Source organism: Cynocephalus volans, chromosome 4, assembly GCF_027409185.1.
Source record: "Cynocephalus volans isolate mCynVol1 chromosome 4, mCynVol1.pri, whole genome shotgun sequence".
Classification (NCBI taxonomy): Eukaryota; Metazoa; Chordata; class Mammalia; order Dermoptera; family Cynocephalidae; genus Cynocephalus; species Cynocephalus volans.
In genome coordinates this window covers 21,566,659-21,584,847 of record NC_084463.1, presented here as the reverse complement: position 1 = coordinate 21,584,847, position 18,189 = coordinate 21,566,659, and the positions used below count along the sequence as shown (strand labels likewise).

The window sequence follows — 18,189 nt, the reverse complement described above, 5'->3', positions numbered from 1 at the left end:
TTTTTATTTATTGGGCAACACAGGCAGGATTAGTTGGGCCACTGATTACATATATTTGGAGGTTAGAGGGCTGGCATGGGCTGCTAATACTAAAGACGATAAATTGCAGATAGAACAAGAGGACCCAGACCCAAAGTTAGGAACTCTGACACTTAGGGGGGATGAGTAGGATTTGTAGGAACTCCTGTTTGGTTACAATGTCGATATGTTGATGATTTACATGACCTGTGTCTCCCTGTCCATCCTCTTCATCCTCAGAGGAATGATGGGGAAGAACTTTTAGAGTGTTTAGAGAATTCTACAGACTTCATTTCTACTCTATCCCTTCTCTACTCACTGACAGCCAAACTTTACCCGTGGGACTCATGGAATTTGACATATTGACAACTCATCTGTTCAATAATTGCTTGCTATTTGTGTCTTCTGTTGGATTCTTGTATTGTTGTTATTTAATGTTTTATATATTGGTGCTTTGTTTTCCTCACCTAGAATGAAAGCTCCTTGAGGACAGGAACTGTAATTGAGCCTCTTTGCTTCTCTCTTTATCCTTAGCACCAGCACACAGCTGAGCTTCCAGTGGGTACAGGGCAAATATTTGCTTTGAATGATTATAAAAAGGATGGTTACATTTTAAATAATCATTTTTTAAGCTCTTGCAAATTACAATAGAACAAGTTGCATTTACTTAAAATTACAGTGTGCATTTTAGAGCACCAAAAGGATATTAGTGGAAATCATCATATTTAAAGGACTCCAACGATTAATAGCTCCTGGCAATGGATCTCCCATATTAAGAAAGAGTTGGGCATCAAACTGGATTTCAGAAAATGAGGGGTGTGACAACTGTGAATCAGTGATGCCTGGCTGTCGCCTGCAGAACTATTTCCGGTTCACTGACACCTCGCTGATGGGGTTAAATATTTACATTGTGCCTGATACTCCCCTCTGACTCTGCAGCCTGTAAATGCTCACTAAGAGCCTTGGGAAAGAGAGAAACCCCTCCCTCCAGGGGTCCTGGGCAGGACAAATGGATCTCCCTGCTCCCTTTGCTGAAGAGGGCTTCCCTCTGAGAATTTATGGCAGCCTGACCTCCAGCCTCTGGGTTGGAGAATCTGGCCACTTTTGTACTACATAAAAAAGGGCAAGTGCATTCATTATTATTATATTATTATACAATGTATAATATATAATAGGGATTACGCTGTCAGCAGCCAGAGTCTCTGACCACAGATCAGAGGCTGGGGTGACATAAATTAACCTAGTGAAGTTTTTGGAGGTTCCACATGAAGGTGAGAGGATTCAACTTCTGTTTATAATGGGGGCTATCAATGAAGGGGTTCTTGGCCAGGCCACTTTGGAGGGTGGATTTGATAGTACTGGGAGGATCTGAACAAACAGTAGTGTATCTGGGATGTAATGCAAGAAAGATCTCAATTGTCACCTCTCAGCCAAGGAATGCTAATCGTTCTCATCCTGGCGCATGACGCATGACATAGGCAAGTGAGAAGTGACCCACGGGCCTGGAAAGAGCTAAGGGGCAGCTTTAACTTCCTGGGTCAGATTCTTTACTGAAAACCGGCCGAGTTTCACTTTCTGCTTTGCCTGCTAACACCAGTGTCTTTGTCTAGGCTTTCTCCAGGCTCCCTGTCTGGATCAGTGATGGCCTGACTGGCTGAAAGGGCTCCTCTACAGGGAGCAAGGAGCAAACTCCCAGGGGCAGGAGGGGTTCTCTTGCCCGTTTATATAGAGGGCCTTGTGCTAAGCTGTGGAAGCAAGCAAGCCTGCATCTGTGGGTGGTGGTGTGCCTACACCTGGTACTTAGTAGGGCTGTAATCTTTGTTGAATGAACACAGGCACAGGTATGACTACACATGCTTGCTTTGGTCTCCCACTGTAGAAGGCACTTAGGTGAGGAGCCCATTTCCTCCTTGAAGCCATGAAGCTACCCCAGCAGGCCCGAGCTGAAACAGCCCTGCTGGTCTCTCCCTTTAGATCACTGCACCAACCCCCGGAACTCTGGGAACTCACTGCGTTTACCAAGGACTTTTTACAATGAAAATAGCAGTGGCTTAGAAGAGGCTTGCCTGACATTTGCAAAGAGGTGATTTACGGTCAAAACCTCTACACTCTTTTATCTCTCCCCGTGCCCCATCCCATTACCCTGTCTCCCTGTCTGTGAACAAAACGCCCCAGGAAGCCCCAGAAAAAGCTCCAGAGACTAGGAATAACTAACCAGAGTGTCATCTGAGCACCTTTTTCTGGGGCCAGGGTAATGAGAATTATTCAAATGCAATCATAAAAATGAGGCCAGCCGGGCAGGAATGGGGGGTGGGGTGGGGAGTCATGGTGGAGGGAAGAATTTCTCGCGTGTTTTAAGTTACATCATTTCTGGGGAGTTCTTTTGGAGTCCACAGAAAATTTTGCCTCGTCTTGGTCCCCTCCGCAGCGGATGTCTTGGAACTCTACGCCTGTTGTTCGCTAAGGAAGACTTAGCATGGGGGTGGGGCAAGGATGTTCCTGAGTTCCTTGGGGGTCCGCTGCGTTCCCCCTCAGAGGCCACCTCTAGCTCTGAGGCTTCCTCTGCAGCGCCGTTCTGCCTCCCCGCCGGCAGGAGCGGGCCCGCGCCTGACGTCTGAGAAAAGCCTCCAGTAGAGGGAGACACTCCAGCGGCTCCTCCGACTTGGAAGAGCCGGGGCCCGGAGTGGGTGGGGGCGATGGGGGGTGGGGAGAAAGGGGGAGTGGGGAGAGGGGAGGTGTGTGGAGGGGGGGTCCGGGGGGCGGGTCCCTGTGCCGCTGACGTCCCGAGCAGTGCTGGGAAGTATAGGCTGTGTTGTCACGCCGGTGTCAGTCTGATGAAGATTGGCATCAGGTAAGCTGTCATTCATTTCCATGTCAGAGACGCTTTTGCAGGCGGCGGCGGCGGCGGCGCGGCGGCTGCTGCTGCGGGCGGCTGCCTCAGAGCGCGTGTGTTTTATTCCAGTCCCCAAGCCAGAGTATTATTCATTGCGACAGGGCAAGGAGGAGAGAGGGAGAGAGGGAGGCAACAGGGAGGAGAGAGAGGGAGGCAGCAGGGAGGAGGGAGGCAGGGAGCAGAGAGGGACGGCGGGAGCGTGCAGAGAGAAGCTGGGGAAGCGCCGGGAGAGCGCCGAGCGAAGCAGCGCGACGGGCGGCGAGGCCGGGCAAGGAGGCGGCGAGAGCCGCACGGCCCGCCCGCGCCCCGGCCCGGCCAGCGCGCAGCCCCGCTGCCGCCGCCCTCGCCCCGCTCGGGGCCCGTGGCCGGGCGCGCTTTGTCCGCGGGTGCGAGGAGCCGGGCTGCGGACTCGGACCGCCGCGGGCCCAAGACCCCGGAGCGAGCGGGCGGGAAGCTGTGCGCCGGGAGCGCCCAGGGACCCGAGAATAGGGACCAGTGCGCCGGCCAGAGCCCGGGTGCAGGCGGCTCCGGGCTGGGCGCTCGGCGGAGCGAGGCTGGGAACCGCGGGCCGGCTCCGGGTTCTCTTTCTCTGGGCTTCGGGCGCCTTTGGGGCCGGCGCTTACTCGGCGCCTCCAGCCTGGAGCTGCATTTAAGCGACTGGAAGCGGGAGTAGCCCCAGACAGGGGCCAGGTGACTGGAATCAGAGCCTCGGCCGCGTCCGGCCGGGCCCAGGGAGGCAGGGCGAGTGGGGCTTTGCAGGCGGATCAGTGCGACAGGGGAGCACGAGTGGGGTCAGGGAAGCCGGAATCCGAGAGTCCACACTCAGGGACCCTAGCCCGAGGAGGAGCGATAATTCGAAAGGTCATTGGCTTTCCGTGAATTGTTGGGGTCTTTGGTGAGGTTGGGGGAGGCGTAGGGGTCCGTGGCGAAGCTTGGGAATCGGGAGCCCTCCTGGCTTAAGAACTAGGGGATGAGTTCATAGAAGCGGGGACGGAAGGAGCCCAAGAGGAGAGAGCTGAGGGGATGGGGCAGGGCCCGAGTCTGGCGCTCAAAGTTTGCGTTCGTTTCGGGTTAGGCGAGGGGGCTCCCGAACCCGAGGAGAAACAAGAGACGTGGGCCGGGGACTCTTCAAGGAGAGCCGGGGGTTCCCGCGCGGTGGGGAGACCCGGGCTGGGAATGGGAGGCGGGCGAGGGGAGGGGTGCTGTGGATCAGTCCTGAGTTAGGGCTGGGTTTTAGGGCCAGGCTAGAGTTTGTTATAGGTCCAGGCTGTTTTCAGAATCGGGACTGAAGGGCCGCTGAGTAGTTTACACGCCGGCCAGAGCAGAGGCTGGAGGTAGGAGTTAGGGGCCCGGGATTAGATCTGAGGCTGTATAGTCGAGGACCGGGTGGCGTTTTTAAGATTCAGCCTCTTTGCCGGGGTCGAAGCTATTGGAATTTGGGGAGGGTCGCGCGCGCGGGTCCTGACGCTTCGCGGGTAGGAAAGCATTTAGGTGGGCTACAAAAGTAGTTGATCAGACCCATGGCAGGCGAGCCCCGAATTTCTGCTGCTTCTCCCCTAAAGTGGATCAGGAGGAGAGGGCTTGGGGCGCACAGGGACCCAGTCCTAGGAGAGAGATTCCGGGAAGTGGACAAATCAAAGGACGTTCTGGGTGAAGCGACAGGGCCGCTTCGCGGGCCTTGGAGTGGAGCCGAGAACCCGACCCTGGAGGCTCGGCGGGCTCCGGGAGCCACTTGGGGTCTGCGGGCACAGTGCGGCAGGGCAGATGCGGGTTGACCCGCAGGGGCCGCGGCCTGCAATGGGGGTGAGGGGCAGGGGTGGCTAGCCGCGAGGTGCCACACTGGGCCGGAGGAGTCGGGGCGGCAGGGCAGGGCGAGCTCGAACTCGGGCGCACTGACCGGAGCTGCGGCCTCTTCACCCACACACGCTGCCTGCGCTTCCCCGGGCCTGGCCAGGAAAGCCACCAGCTCATCCCTCCCTGCGATGTTGCGCCCAGGGCAGGACGAAACTCGGGGTCCCCTTGTCCTGGGACTTCTCTAGGGTATTGGCTTCGGGTTTCTAGTGCTCTCCAACTGGCGGAAGCCAAAAGCTTCGCATTTTAGCCAGATTTAGACGACCCTCCCTCCCCAAATCTGAGAAACTGATGGTGTTCTAACACACCACGATATATTACCCAACCCCCTGCCCCTAGCCCTCCCGCTTACTTTGCCGTTCTGGTTTTCCGAGGCTCCAGGGCCTTAGCGGAAGCGGGAGCGGGGCGTGGGAATCCTGTTTCTGAACTCATGATCTCCCTCCCACCCAAGCTGCATCCCCAAGGCTCAGACCTAGCTGGGGGGGGCGGGTATGGAGAGGTCCCCACCAGAGAGGAGGTTACCCTCTGGCCAACTAGAGAAAGCGTGTATTGGTGGTGGAGGGAAGGAAGGTTTGAAATTTCTGGGAGAGTCAGCCAACCCTTATGGCACACAGAAGACGCTCGGCCCTCGGTGGTCTCGGCGGCCCGGGGCGCTGCGACTGCCGCGGCGGCAGAGCTCCAAGGCTGTTGTTTTGCAGCCTTGGAATCCGTGCGCGCTCTCTCCCGCCGAGAGCCTGGGGGGGGGAGGGAGCCGTGACCCCACGGAGACTCCCCGGTCACCGCCTCTCTTTTGTGAGCGCGAAAGGCATGAAAGCCAAGAGAAAGAGAGGCTGCTCAGAATAAGGGGCAGGGGGTTACTGGAGGGAGATGGGCCCGAACACCGCTCCCAGTAAAATGCGTCGTGCAAATTGCACTGAAGTGTACCCAACTTGAGACTGGCTGTTTTATGATCCTTTTTGGGAGTTTACTGCTCTCTGCTTTTAAGACTATAGATTGCTTTAAGTTAATGAAAGTGCTGCTTTCAAAAGGGGCTTTTATTGTGCAGCAGTGGCAAATCCAGTACCTTCCCTTTACTCTTCCAAAATGGGCCTGTTTAAAAAGAGGGAGCTTTCTGAAGTTCCCACATGGACAGAGCTTGGGGGAGGACGCCATGTGACAATGAGGATTAATAAAAGTCAACCTCCAAGTAATTCAGAAAGACGAGTTTATTTCTTTTCCAGGCCAGTTTCCTCTGAACATTCCTATATTGCCTTTTGGGCTTTCACTGAGTCTGGCTTTAAATTGCTTAGTGCCTCCACGGCAGCTCCCTCCCCGCATTGCTTTAGGTAGGCCTAACCCTGTGCAATTAAACTCAAACTGGATTTCAGGATTTCGGCTACCAATTCAAACTGCAACTAAAATATTTACTTGGGCACTGAGGGAGGGACTTTGCCTTGCCTTTAGTAAGATAAATGTGTTTAAATGGCTGGAAACCTTGAGAAGGAACAAGGAAGGCTGTTTTTCAGCGCCTTTTCCTTTTTCAATCTGTTTGGCACAAAAGGTTAAGTGACAAGGTTTTTGACTAGGTCCTAACACAGAAACTGCAGTGGGGCTGGGCTGTGGCTTTGACCGCATGTCATAACCATTTAAACTGTGGTTAGTTGTTCAAAGCTCAAAGCTTCTCCAAGCTGGGTTTCATTAACTCTACACCAGTTGCCTGGAAGTTCAGTAGCAATAAATTGTATAAACACATTTGAAGTAAGTTAGTGATGAAATAAGGAGAATTACTGTCTCGTGAGTGGAGAATCCTAAATTCATGGAGTTCTAGCTTAACTGGAAACATACCTCCTCTCCCTTGGCCTTGAAGTTTATGGGTGCACCAGAGTGTGTGTTAAATTTCTTTCTGCCATGTCCATCTTCAACCTGGGGCTGTAACTCATTAGCGACCAAAGCATGCCTAGAAAGCAAAAAGGCTAGATTTTAAAGGGATCTCTATTAGCCTACTTTAGAAACCAAACCAAACCGATCAACCTGACTTCCTTACCCTTCGTGAATGCAACACGCAACATAAACAGCAGCAGAGCAGGGCAAATTAGATTTTTAAATGTTAGAGGCTTAATAATACTGTGTTGTTAGCAATTGAATTTGTCTTTATTAAAGAAACAACCAATAAAATTTATAGGCTTCCAACATGTTGCAAGATTTCCTTGCTATTTATTTAGCTCCCTCCTACCCCCCACCTTTCTGAAATTCTATCTCCAGTTTCAGACTTTTGTTCCCGATTTATTTAATCTGGAGCACATTTTCTAAATTAGTTCGAGGAGAGTGAGAAAGGCTGTTATGAGTTTTTCTTTTCCCTATGCTGTGTGGCACAAGGACTGTGATGCTGTAAGATATATATAAATGTGTGATGCAATTGCTGGAGGTGACGGCATGTGAAGTAAAGTGTCTGGATCAAACAAAATGCAGATCCAAGTACAGAGAGAGTGGAAACGATGCTGCAGAGGAATGACTGAGGACGTTATACGGAAAATGAAATCATCAGGAGCCACTGTGAGGTTTGAGTCTAGCCAACACACCATGCTTTGTATAAACACTTCACGTGAGATCCGTGACTTATTGAAGAATGAATTATACCGAGAAGAAGAATTTAGAGGGAGAAACTGTGCTCTTTGGGTTCTATCCAGGCAGCATGGCCAGGATCATGGTGATGGGGATCTGCTAATTTAATTAAATCTAATACCTGATGGGAAAAGGAGGAAGGAGGGAGGGAAGTGGTCGGGAGATAATCTGGGTTGGCAGGTCAACATGCTGAGCTAGCGTTTAGGCTGAAATTTGGAGGCCTGGCAGCTTTCTACCCTGTCACTGCCTGGCTACGTGGCTCCAGTGGGTCATCTAGCTTCTGGACCTTGATTTCTTCATCTACAAAGTGAATATGTCACACACAGTCCTCTTTAGGCTGTGAGGAGTGAAGGATGGGCATGAATCAAGCATAGGATACATTCTAAATAAAAAAAAAAGTGAGACGGGGGCTTCTCAGCAGCAAAGTCACATTCTTTGGTGTGTTTTCTTTCCTTGACTAGCTCCAGAACCTTCTTCCACAACACTTAGGACTTTTAAGACTTTGGGGAAAGGGGCTGAATCCTGCCTTTCTTTACATCCTAGAATTTGAAAGCCCTGCTGTGATTCCAAAAACCACCTGCACTTCACCAAGAAGGGAAATTGTGGCTGGGTTAGGGGAACCAGCCTGTTCCTTTCTGATGATGCTGCCTGGAACAACTTTCATGCATCAGATGAAAGCAGAATCTGACTTATCAAAAGTACAGCCCCTTCTCAATGCCATTGGGAAGACAAGGTCTGAGCCCTGACTGGTGTGTGACATCTGGTCAGACTGGGGGGATGGGAGCTGGTCGATAGCCATAGCCTGAACCTTACTTAGTAGTCTCCATGCTGGCAGATCAAAGCAGATTCTGGGCCAGAAAGCCCAAGAAGTTACACCCAGTACTTATACAAAAGTGTATACCCACTTGTAGACTCCTTCTGTTCCGGTGCCTGATTTTTAAAAGCTAGCCCTGATACTGGAGACGTGGCTCCAGTGGAATACTTGTCTTTAATTCTACCTCATCCACAGAGATTCCTTGGGGTAATTTTTTTTCTCCACATATCCTTCTCAGCCAGTCTCAGGCACATCTCAGACTCTGTTCTGATGGGGGTCGGGTGTGGGGGGGAGGGAGCGGGGAGTGGGCAGGAAACACGAGACAGGAGATGGGGTAGAAGGAGCAACAATTGGAGGGCACAGTCCTTCTACCAGAATCCCCAGGAGTGAGGCAGAACCAAGCCCTGGAATAGCTCAGTTCATCTCACACCGGAAAATGGAGCTTGGGATGAGCTCGCTGCATACGTGTTGTCTTCAGGGGGATCTGCTGTTTGGCTTGGATACCTCACCACAGGCTCTGCCCGCCCGGGTTTCTAATTACAAGAAGGACGTTTCTGCTAAGACCTATCTCACTAAAAACACATCCCTGTGTGTAATAAGAAACCCCAAACCAGGCAGGATATTTTAAAACTGAAGCAATGAAGATTAGATTAAGTCTCCACCAAACAGCTTCGTTCTTGTATTATTTTTGGCTGGAATGTGGAGAAAAGCAGCTGGCCCTGGGGCCCAGAGCAGACTCTTGAGGGTTCGGATGGGGCCAGAGTGGGTGGCGTAACTTAGTTCTCAGCTTCGCAGGAGCATGGCCAATTTCAGTATGTCTCAGTCAAGGCAGTGGGGGTGCCCAGCAGGGGATGAGGGAAGCTGGGGGAGGGTAGGGGCCAGATCCAGATGGGCCAGAAAGTGGCCACAGAATCAGCAGGTCACAGAGCACTAAGGCTTTTAAATCTCCCCCACCCCATTAGGACCTCGTCTTTTGTTTTCAATTTATGCTTCCACTCCCACCCCCATCTCACGCCTAGTAGATCCAGCCATCCTCCACGTGGCCTTTGGAGGAACCTTAATATATTGGGTACTTTTCTGGGTGGAGAGAGGGAATAAATAGTTGTCCAAGATTCCTGGAAATAGAGCCCAGTAATCTGGCATCCTGAGCCACTGTCCTGTCCTGCTGGGGAGAGACAGCACAGTATTCACTCATTCCTTTGTTGCTTCATTCAGCAAATCTTCATAGAGACTCTTCTCTGTGCCTGGCACAGTCCTAGGCATTGAGGATACAGCAGCAGAAACAAAACAAACACATGTAGCCAGCAAGTCTGCCCTCGAGGGGCTTGCTGGTGGTAGGGATAGTGTAGAGTATGGGCTTTAGCATCCAACAAAACCGCATTTGGAGCCTAGCCCTGCTATTTACTTACTGGATGAATTTAGACAAGTTGCTTAACATCTTTGATCCAATTTCTCTGTCTATAAATTGGGAAATAAAAGTACATGGCTCACAAGATCATTGAGAGAGTGTCTGTAAAGTCTAGTGTCTGACACAGAGGAGAAATCCAGTCGTGGTTTCCTCTCCTCCCACACATTATTTTGAGCTGATGATCCAGTTGGGGGATTATCCAGCTTCCTCTTTCCCTTCCTTTTTGCTTCCACAGGAATTGGCTTGGGCCCTTTCACAGGTCACAGGCACCATTAACAGGCATGTGCAGACCCTGGCAGGGGCTGGAGTAGAAAATAGGTACATAGGCCCTGAGGACAGTTTGGGAGTAAGGAATGTTTGGGAGTGGTGGTAGAGAGGGACGCATACAACACACAGACACATGAGAGGTGATGTATGATGCACAGAGATAACGTGGAAAAAGGCGCAAACCAATCAGTAGCCACAGGAAGCAAAAGTGGGATGGGATGATGGAGTGCTCAGAACATACTGGAGTTAACCAGGGCTGACTTCTGAGAGGAGGTGCGCTCTCAGCAGCATGGGAGTGGAGGACCGGCCTGCAGCACCGGAGGGGGAGGGGTGAAACCTGAGACTTGCGAGGTCACGGTGCCCTGGTGCTCTCAGGGGATTGCTGGGGAGCAGTTGCTGGGGAACAAGAAGGAAGAGCTCAGCCCCCTCTGCCTATCCCAGGTGGCCAGAAGCAGCTGGTATCTGCCTCGGCAGTACCACGTAGGCCTCCCTGTTGGTACTTCTCTTTCACAGTGAGGGATTTCTGAGGAGACCTTTCCATGTTGACTTCTCAGTGTAGAATTTAGGCTAATGAATCAGTGCACGAGGCAAACAAACTCATTCATTCTAGCTACAACCCAATTATCTTACCTAATATCCCTGGTTTTGCTAAGCTGAGGCTGTAGGCTTGCACCTGACCCTTTCCTATCTCAGGGACCATGCAGCTGGTCACTGTCAGTGTGGTTGGCATGGTGGAGGGAATAGGGATTGGGATTAGTCAGATGGTGGGTTCTACTCTGGACTTGGCCGCTGACTGGCTATGTGACCTTCAACAAGTGACTTCTCTGAATGTCTGTCACCACTCATCTGATGAAGAGCTTGAACTTGCTCTCAGAGGTCCCCTTTATCTCCTCCCAGCTGGACAGGTTCATGAATAGGCAATCGTCAAAACCACCACCACCCCGACAACTCCAAGCAAAGAATCCCAACATACAACAGCTGCAAAGGCACAGACTGCAAAGACTTGGTCCCTGGGTTGCCCCTGAGTTGTAGAGTCTTAAGGACAGCAGGGGAAGGGAGGATTGGCTTTGACTCCCCCGATGGCCTTCCTGGGATAAATGAATGTGTCCTAGTACTAGGGGTTGGCTCCATGAGGCAGCATTTTTAGTCTGAAGACTCACTGACTTCTTCATAAAAAGCCATATTTACTTTTGTTGAGACAGCATGGTGTTGGGGGAAGGGACCCAGGCTTTGGAGACAGATTCTGTGTTCTGACCCTCGTTCTGCTGTTATTAAGCTGTGTTTCCTTGGCCACATCATTTAACCTCTCTGAGCCTCTGTTTTCTTAGCTATAAGGTAAGGATAATAATAATACCAAGCACACCTAAGACTGTTGTAAAAACTCCAGAAGAAGACATCTAAAAGTGATTGGCTCATGGTAAGCTCATGATGAATATTAGTTTTCTTTCCTAATAAAGCTCATTGTCACATGTCCTTGTTTGATCATTGTAACTTTGTGAAGCAGGTAAAATACGTATTATTATATCATTTTACAGATAAGAGAAACTGAGGCTCAGAGAGTGGCTAATGTGGCCGGTCCAGGAAGTAAACGCAAACGTGTCTGCCAGTTCGTGGAGGTGGAGCACTTTAGTTGGGATAGCCCAGGTCTATCTCTTACAATGATGGTCCTTTCTTTAGCCTTTTGGAGACAAAGCAAGCCTCTTACTGAGCTCTGAGAGCAGTTTTGTCCCTGAGCTCTACCTATTCCTCTCCTGAGAATCTTTTTCAGAGGAACTAGCTGAACTCACCTCCCCCATTACCCATACCTTTGCGTGGGAAATGCTGGGGACAGCTATCAGCTGTTATGGAAACCAAAATCTAGAAGATCTGTTTTTTACTTCTGCAAAGCCTTCAGTCACAGGTGGGGCTGGGCTAGCCAGCCAAAGAGCTAGAGGTAGACTTAGGGGTAGGGAGGTGTAGTGACGGCAGGGGGTGGGGTGGCCCAGCTGCAGCGTAGCCTTGTTCTGCCAGGCCAGGCTGTGAGCTGGGCCCCTCATACCCAAGGTCATGAACTCACTATCCCAACAGACATCAAGGGGAACTTAGCTCATTAGTGATGGGGTCTGTCTAACTCCAATTAGGTAAGTGGCAGGGGGGCACAGGGGGCACAGTCTCCCAATTCCAGGACAGAACAGTGGGTCTGTGGTAGAGCAGAGGGGAGTGAGCCCCACCCACAGCTTCCTCTAACTGCCTCGATTCAACGGAACTTTGTTTTTGAACTCTATTCTAGTCCTGTGCCAGGTCTGGATATGACACCATCCCTCCTCCTGAGGAGCTGTTTCTGCCCTGTCTCAGGTGAGACCTTCCTCTCTGTGGACTGTGAGATCCAGCTCCAGGTCCAGGGACAGGGGACAGAAGCCCAGAGAGTTGGGGTGTGTAATCAGGGCTCTGTAGTGACAGGTGCTTATTCTCACTCCCCTGTCCTCCTCAAGGATCCATCCATCAGTCAGCAAGTGTGGCCTGAGCCCATTATTTAATTAATGCCCATTGGTGTGCTGTGTGGGCCTCAGTCACCTCATCCTCTAGGAGCTACATATTTTTATTGGAGAGACAGAAAATGTCAAACTGAAAACAAGATATGTGACCTTGACACTCCTCTTAACTTCTTTGAGTCTCAGCATCCTCATTTTATACAATGAGGAGGTTAGCCTAAATTATCTTCAAGGCCCCTTCTGGGTCTACCATTCTATGGCACTCTGGGCTCTACATGCTCAAATGTGTGGTTCAGTCCATCGGGCACCATGAGTTTGGAGAAGGTGGTGGGACAGTGGTAGGGCCTGCCTACCCCCAGTTAGGTGAGGGGGATGGGAAGATGCACATGTACTGGCAGCCAGGCCTCACTTATTTGGATGCAGGCGCCAGGAGAGCTCCTGCTGAGATGGACTCTTCTGAGTCCTCTAGTTTCTGGGGGTACCACGGGGACAGAAATCAGGCAGGGGAGCGTGGTGGTTTGGGAGCCCCAGACCGCTGCTCCCCGGGGGCTTGTGTAGCAGTGGTGAAGGGAGCTCCTCTCCTGGCCCCCCTCCCCCCGACTCTGCCCCTCCCACCTCTGGGAAGTGATAGCTAGACCCATAGCAGGACGGCGGTCCCCTGGGGCACTCCTGACTTGTGAGACCATTCTGGAGGAAAGCCAAGGAGCTGATGGGATTCCTCCAGCATTCCCTGGATCCTCTTCCCAGGGAGCATGATTTTGTTCTTTGCACTGGCATAGCTTTCCTTGGGAAGACACCCCAATTCATTACAGCCTCTTAGTGGCAAGGAGATGGGGAGTACTAACTCCTGCTGACTTCCAGTGTGTAAGGAGAGCCCCTTTCCAAGCTGGACATCTGGTCCCCTGGAAAAAGTCATTTCCATTGGATTTGGAAAGGAAGGATGGAGGGAGATCTTCATTCCCAGGAAGTACTCTGGGGAGTACTGCTAGCTGCTGGCAGGGAAGAAGGGAACTTCCCTGGAATTTTTCTTGCACACAGCCCTGATGCTGATGACTCTGGCCTGGCCATGGTGGACCTGGCCTCTGGAGAGGAAGGAGATAGGCTGCTACAGCTAGCTGACAGATCAAGGAAGAAGGATTTTTTTTTTTAGCTCTGTGATTTCTGGGTAGCCATGGATGACTTCCAGTACAAAAGCCACACACAAGGAAGGAGAGGCTCCTTTGCTATGTGCTGGCTCTGTGCTGGGCCCGGTGCCGGGAGCTCTCACCACCATCTTATTGAGTCATCTCCACAAACCCAAGAAGGAAAGTGAGGTTCGGAGAGGGTAAGAGAATTTGTCAAGGCCACACAGCTGGTGTATGTGATTCTGGATCCAGTGGTCTTTCTATGCTGCCTGCTCTAGAGAGTTGTGTATTTGGGGGAAAGTTTCTGGCTTCTTTGCTCCCTACTTTCCTACCGGAGACTGCATGCCCCAATTCCCTATACATAGCTCAGGGACTCTGGCTTGCGTAGGTCACGAGCAGGATGATTGAGGCAGGCCAGTGTAGAACCACTCAAAGACTTCAGATTGAGCCTTGACCCAGCCAAGTCACTGCATGACCTTGAAAGCTGGTGTCACTTTCCTCAGTCTGCTGGTGGTAATAACATGTGCTGTCAGGGCTGTGGGGAAGATCAGAAGAGTTAATGCATGTGGATGTGTTATATACATTGCATAAGCATAAATGAAAGCACCTACGCAGTGCCTCATGTGTAATATGTGAGGGAGAAAATTGGTTGGCACAGACTGTAAGTTTCTTATTAGTTTAGAATAGAGCACAACGCAAATACACACTTCTTGCTGTACTCATTCACAGCGTGCTGACAACCGTATTTAAGTGATTAAAAGCTGGCAGTATGGCTTTCCATGACTGCCCACGGCTGGGGCATGAATGGTTCCCTCTGGGACCCTGAGCCCCTGGTGGCAGTTTCTCAGATTCCAGCTCATAGTCAGCCAGCCTGAACTGTGTGCCTACCATGTGCCGGTGATTGTCGTCACTGATGTTTTTCCATCTAATCCAGGGCAGGGGGCTGTCTGGGGCCTGGTGTGGGGTGGGTGGGCCTCTGCCAGTTTCCGTCAGGTTGAACCAGGCCTCAGCTTCCTCCCTGCTGGTAACATGCATTCGGTAGAGTTTTATTGAGCACCTGCTATGTGTAACCTGGCAGAGGTCCTGGGGAGATGACTATGAACTAGACTCACTGCCAGTATGGTTCACCGTGCATGGGGAGGAAGACATTCAAGTTCTGTGGGTCACTGGATAGTTAAACTGTGATGACAGCTGTGGAGGAGAAGTCCAGAAGCCTGAGAGCACATACAGGGAGCGTAATCTCCTCTGGGGTCTTGGAGGGCACCCCCAAGGATGTGAGGTTTCAGCTGAGGTGTGAAGGAGGAGCTGCAGTGAGCAAGGTAAGGAGCAGGAGCAAGGGTCCTGCGCACCTTGGGCTGGCCTCGCCTCAACTCGTGCTTAGCTGTGTCCCTCCGGCAAGGCCCTTCCCAGGGAGAGAGTTAGCTAACTCCTCCATACCTGGGTGCTCCTTTTCCATCCCAGGCAAGGGCAGAGCAAGGGAAGACAGCCGATCACTGCAAGAATGGTCGCAGGGATTTTGCTCTCACCCGAGCTTTCTTGTTCAGGGTGTATCACAGAGCATGGCAGCAGCTGTCCCCACACCCCCTGCCCCTGGCCCACCATCCTGCCCCCTTGAGGGCATGGCTTTCATGGAGAACCTTTAGGAGGCACAGGCATCGCTTCCCTATTCTCCCTGCAGCTCCAGGCAGAGCCCTGATTGTATCTTGTGGGTACCTAGGGATGTTCACACTCACATCTTACTGAGTCTGATTTCTGTGGGCAGAAAGCCTGTGGGTGGCAGCTGTAAAGGGGAGAAATGACGCAGCCCTTCTTCCTCAGAGCATGCCATGGGGGACTGTTTATTAGAAAAGGTTTTTGGCAAATACGTCACCTTCCCCTGCATGGGAGGGAGGCAACATGACATTGTGTTCTGAGGACTTGGTGCAGAGACCAGGGCCGTGTCCTCCCTTTGGGAACACTGAGGATGGTTTGTGAATATTTTGCAGTCGGGTAATTTGGAGGGGGCAGCGAGGAGAGGCAGCGGGGGGAGGCTAGAGAGACCGATGGGCTGAAGTCACTAGGGCTGGAAATGCAGTTACATAGGTGTAAAAAGAAAAGTCGGTGGTCTCCTGCCCCAGGTTCAGCCATTTCCTGGGGTAGCAAAGGGTATCTACTTTGGGGTCAGATGATTTGGGTTCATAAATTAGATGATTTGGGTTCATAATTGAATAAAAGCCAAAGTCCTTACCATGGCCGAGTCTCTTCCTCCCTTATCAATTCAACTCCTATAACTGTCCTCATTCACTCTACTCCAGCCACACTGACCCTCCAGACCATCCTGTTGTGACTGAAGCAAGTCGTGCCTGCGCCTGCCTCAGGGCCTTGGCACATACTGTTCCGGCTGCCTGGAGTGCTCTTTTCCCAGATATCTGCATGGTTTGCTCCTTCATTTTTTCCAGTTTTTCACTCAAATGTCATCCTCTCAATGAAGCCTTCCTTGAAGGCTAAAATGAAATGCCTTTTCTCCTATCCCTAGATTTCCTTACTCATCTTTATTTTTCTTCAGAGCAATTATCAGATTTTGTCTCTTTTTTCCTTTATTACAATCCAGAATAGGACTTGACTATAGTAGAAACCCAGGCATTGTTTGTGGCATGAATGGATGAACGAATGAATGATTGAATGAGAAGAGCTGGTTGTTTGTGAAATGATGTGTTCAGTTCATTCAGAGATGCTTTTTTCCCTTTCTCTGACTGTATCATGGAACATCAGGATTGGAAGGGACTACACCATAGGTCTTTGAGCAATCCTCTCATTTAGCAACTGAGTGAACAGAGACCCAGAGAGGTTACAGGGCTTGAGAAAGCTCACACAGTACAGAGCCAGATGAAAACCAAGGCCTCTGGGACTCACTCCAGGACTTTTTCCATGAAGCTTTGGCTGTTCTGCATGACAAAGCTCCTGGGGGAGAGGGAGATTTACTCTGTGGGCTCTGGCATTCTTGAATTCTCCTCCTGAGGCCACATGGCCTGAGGTCAGGCTGTAATTTCATTCCAAGATTTCTGATGCTGCTGCTCACCTCACCTTTGAGACATTTGGGGGCTATCTTGGGGGATGTTGGTAAAGGCGGCTGTTGGCAACTGATAGGCAGACACACTTCTCTCCCCTGCACTATGAACTGCTGTTGTATGTCAATGCCAATCCACAGGAAATGATTATTCAGCTCCGACTCGATGTGAGTCTACCCAACATGGGGAGTGGGAAGAGGTATCAGATTCTGGTCCTGTATCTCAGGAACTGTTAGTCTAGGTTGAGAGACAGTATTTTACTAACATCGATATTAACATCAGAATATCAATAATGCCAGATATTAATTAAGTGCTTACCATATGCCAGGCACTGTTCTAAACACTTTATGCCTGTCAACTCATTCAGTTCTCACAAGCACTCTGTGAGCACGATGCCCTGCATCTTTCGCCTTTGTGTTACCCGAGGAGTGCAGAGATTGAGCAACCTATTCAAAGTCACACAGCTAGTAAGTGGGGGAGCTAGGATTTGAACCCAGGCTTTCTCTTGCCAGCACCCATCCTCCTGTTCATTAAGTTAAATAGTGTCACAAGGCAAAGAGTGCAGGATGAGGCAGTGGCATGAGGTCAAGGGAGGAGGTGACACTGCAAGCTGCAATAGTGGGGACAGCTTCCTGGAGGAGGTGCTGCCTGAAGGAAGAAGAATGTTTGGATAACAGGAGAGAGGTTTTGCCCTCTTGGTTTTCCGTCCTCAGGTGGAAGGGAACAGTGGTTAGGCGTGCCTGATGAGGGACTTGTGGTAGGGACGAGTCTCCTCCTCCCTCAGTGCATACATTTGGAGATGACAGGCATAAGTGAGGTCTTCTGCCATTTGCCCAGTAAAGGCTGGGAGGAGAACCTGGCCCTGGCCTGACCTCCCTTCCCTCTAGAGATAGTTCCTCATGGGTTTGTGTCATGGGGACTCTGCCTAGTTTGGGTGAGGAGTCTCTTGAGTGAGATCTAGGCTTCTTAAATGTTCGAGGAATTTCAAAGAAGATCCACTAAATGGTCTCCAAGATTGTGGCTGTTCCATCTGTAAAATGGGCTAGTAACCCCCCTACTATGGGGGTGTAGTGAGCACTCGATGGGGCAATGTCTTTAAGGAATCTGGCCCATGTGGCTTCAGATACTGAGAACCTCCTCTTTTCTGTCCATCCCCCTCAATCCCCACCTCAACCCAGTCTGGCTACTCTTAGCTTGTAGCTGGGATGCAGAGAGAAGGTTTCTTTGATTGTGTGACCTGGCCCTTTGGGGCTGTGCTAGGGGACAGGCCTAAAGCTGTTCTACTCAGAAAAGGAGTCATTGATAATCTTCCTCAATTATGTTTGCATTCTAAAAATAGATTTCCTTCCTTTTGGAGCCTCAAAGCAAAAGTAAGCCTCAGTCAGAGGGTAGCCAGCCATCCCAGGATGCTCAGGACTAATGGTTTTAGCACTGAGAGTCTTTGTCTGAGGAACTCCTACTCCTCAGTCTTGGATAACCCAGTGCCATTGGTCACCCTGTGAGTCAGGAAGGAGGGAGAGGATGTAGTGGAACTGGGAGCTCATGCACCCACTAGAAGTTGTCGCATTGCTCCCTTCTCTTGGCTTCTCCACCTCCCCAGAAAGGCAGTAGTCAATGGAAGGTCAGCTATACAGTAAAAGGCTTTGGCTTCAGACAGACCAGAGTTCAAATCTCCCATCTGCTGTGTGCTGTCAG

At 51.0% G+C, this 18,189-nt stretch overlaps 1 protein-coding gene across 3 annotated transcripts in view; it reads left to right on the top strand.

The window, feature by feature from the left end:
- Window positions 1-2,803: 2,803 nt before the first annotated feature.
- PKNOX2 (PBX/knotted 1 homeobox 2) overlaps window positions 2,804-18,189 on the top strand; it is a 266,441-nt gene continuing 251,055 nt past the window's right edge. For 2 of the 3 annotated variants that reach the window (XM_063093947.1, XM_063093944.1), the window contains exon 1: window positions 2,804-2,869. The gene's annotated coding sequence lies outside the window, so the exon portion shown is untranslated. Of the gene's footprint in view, window positions 2,870-3,752; window positions 3,773-18,189 lie in introns of those variants that run through there. The other variant, XM_063093949.1, reaches the window with a different exon arrangement.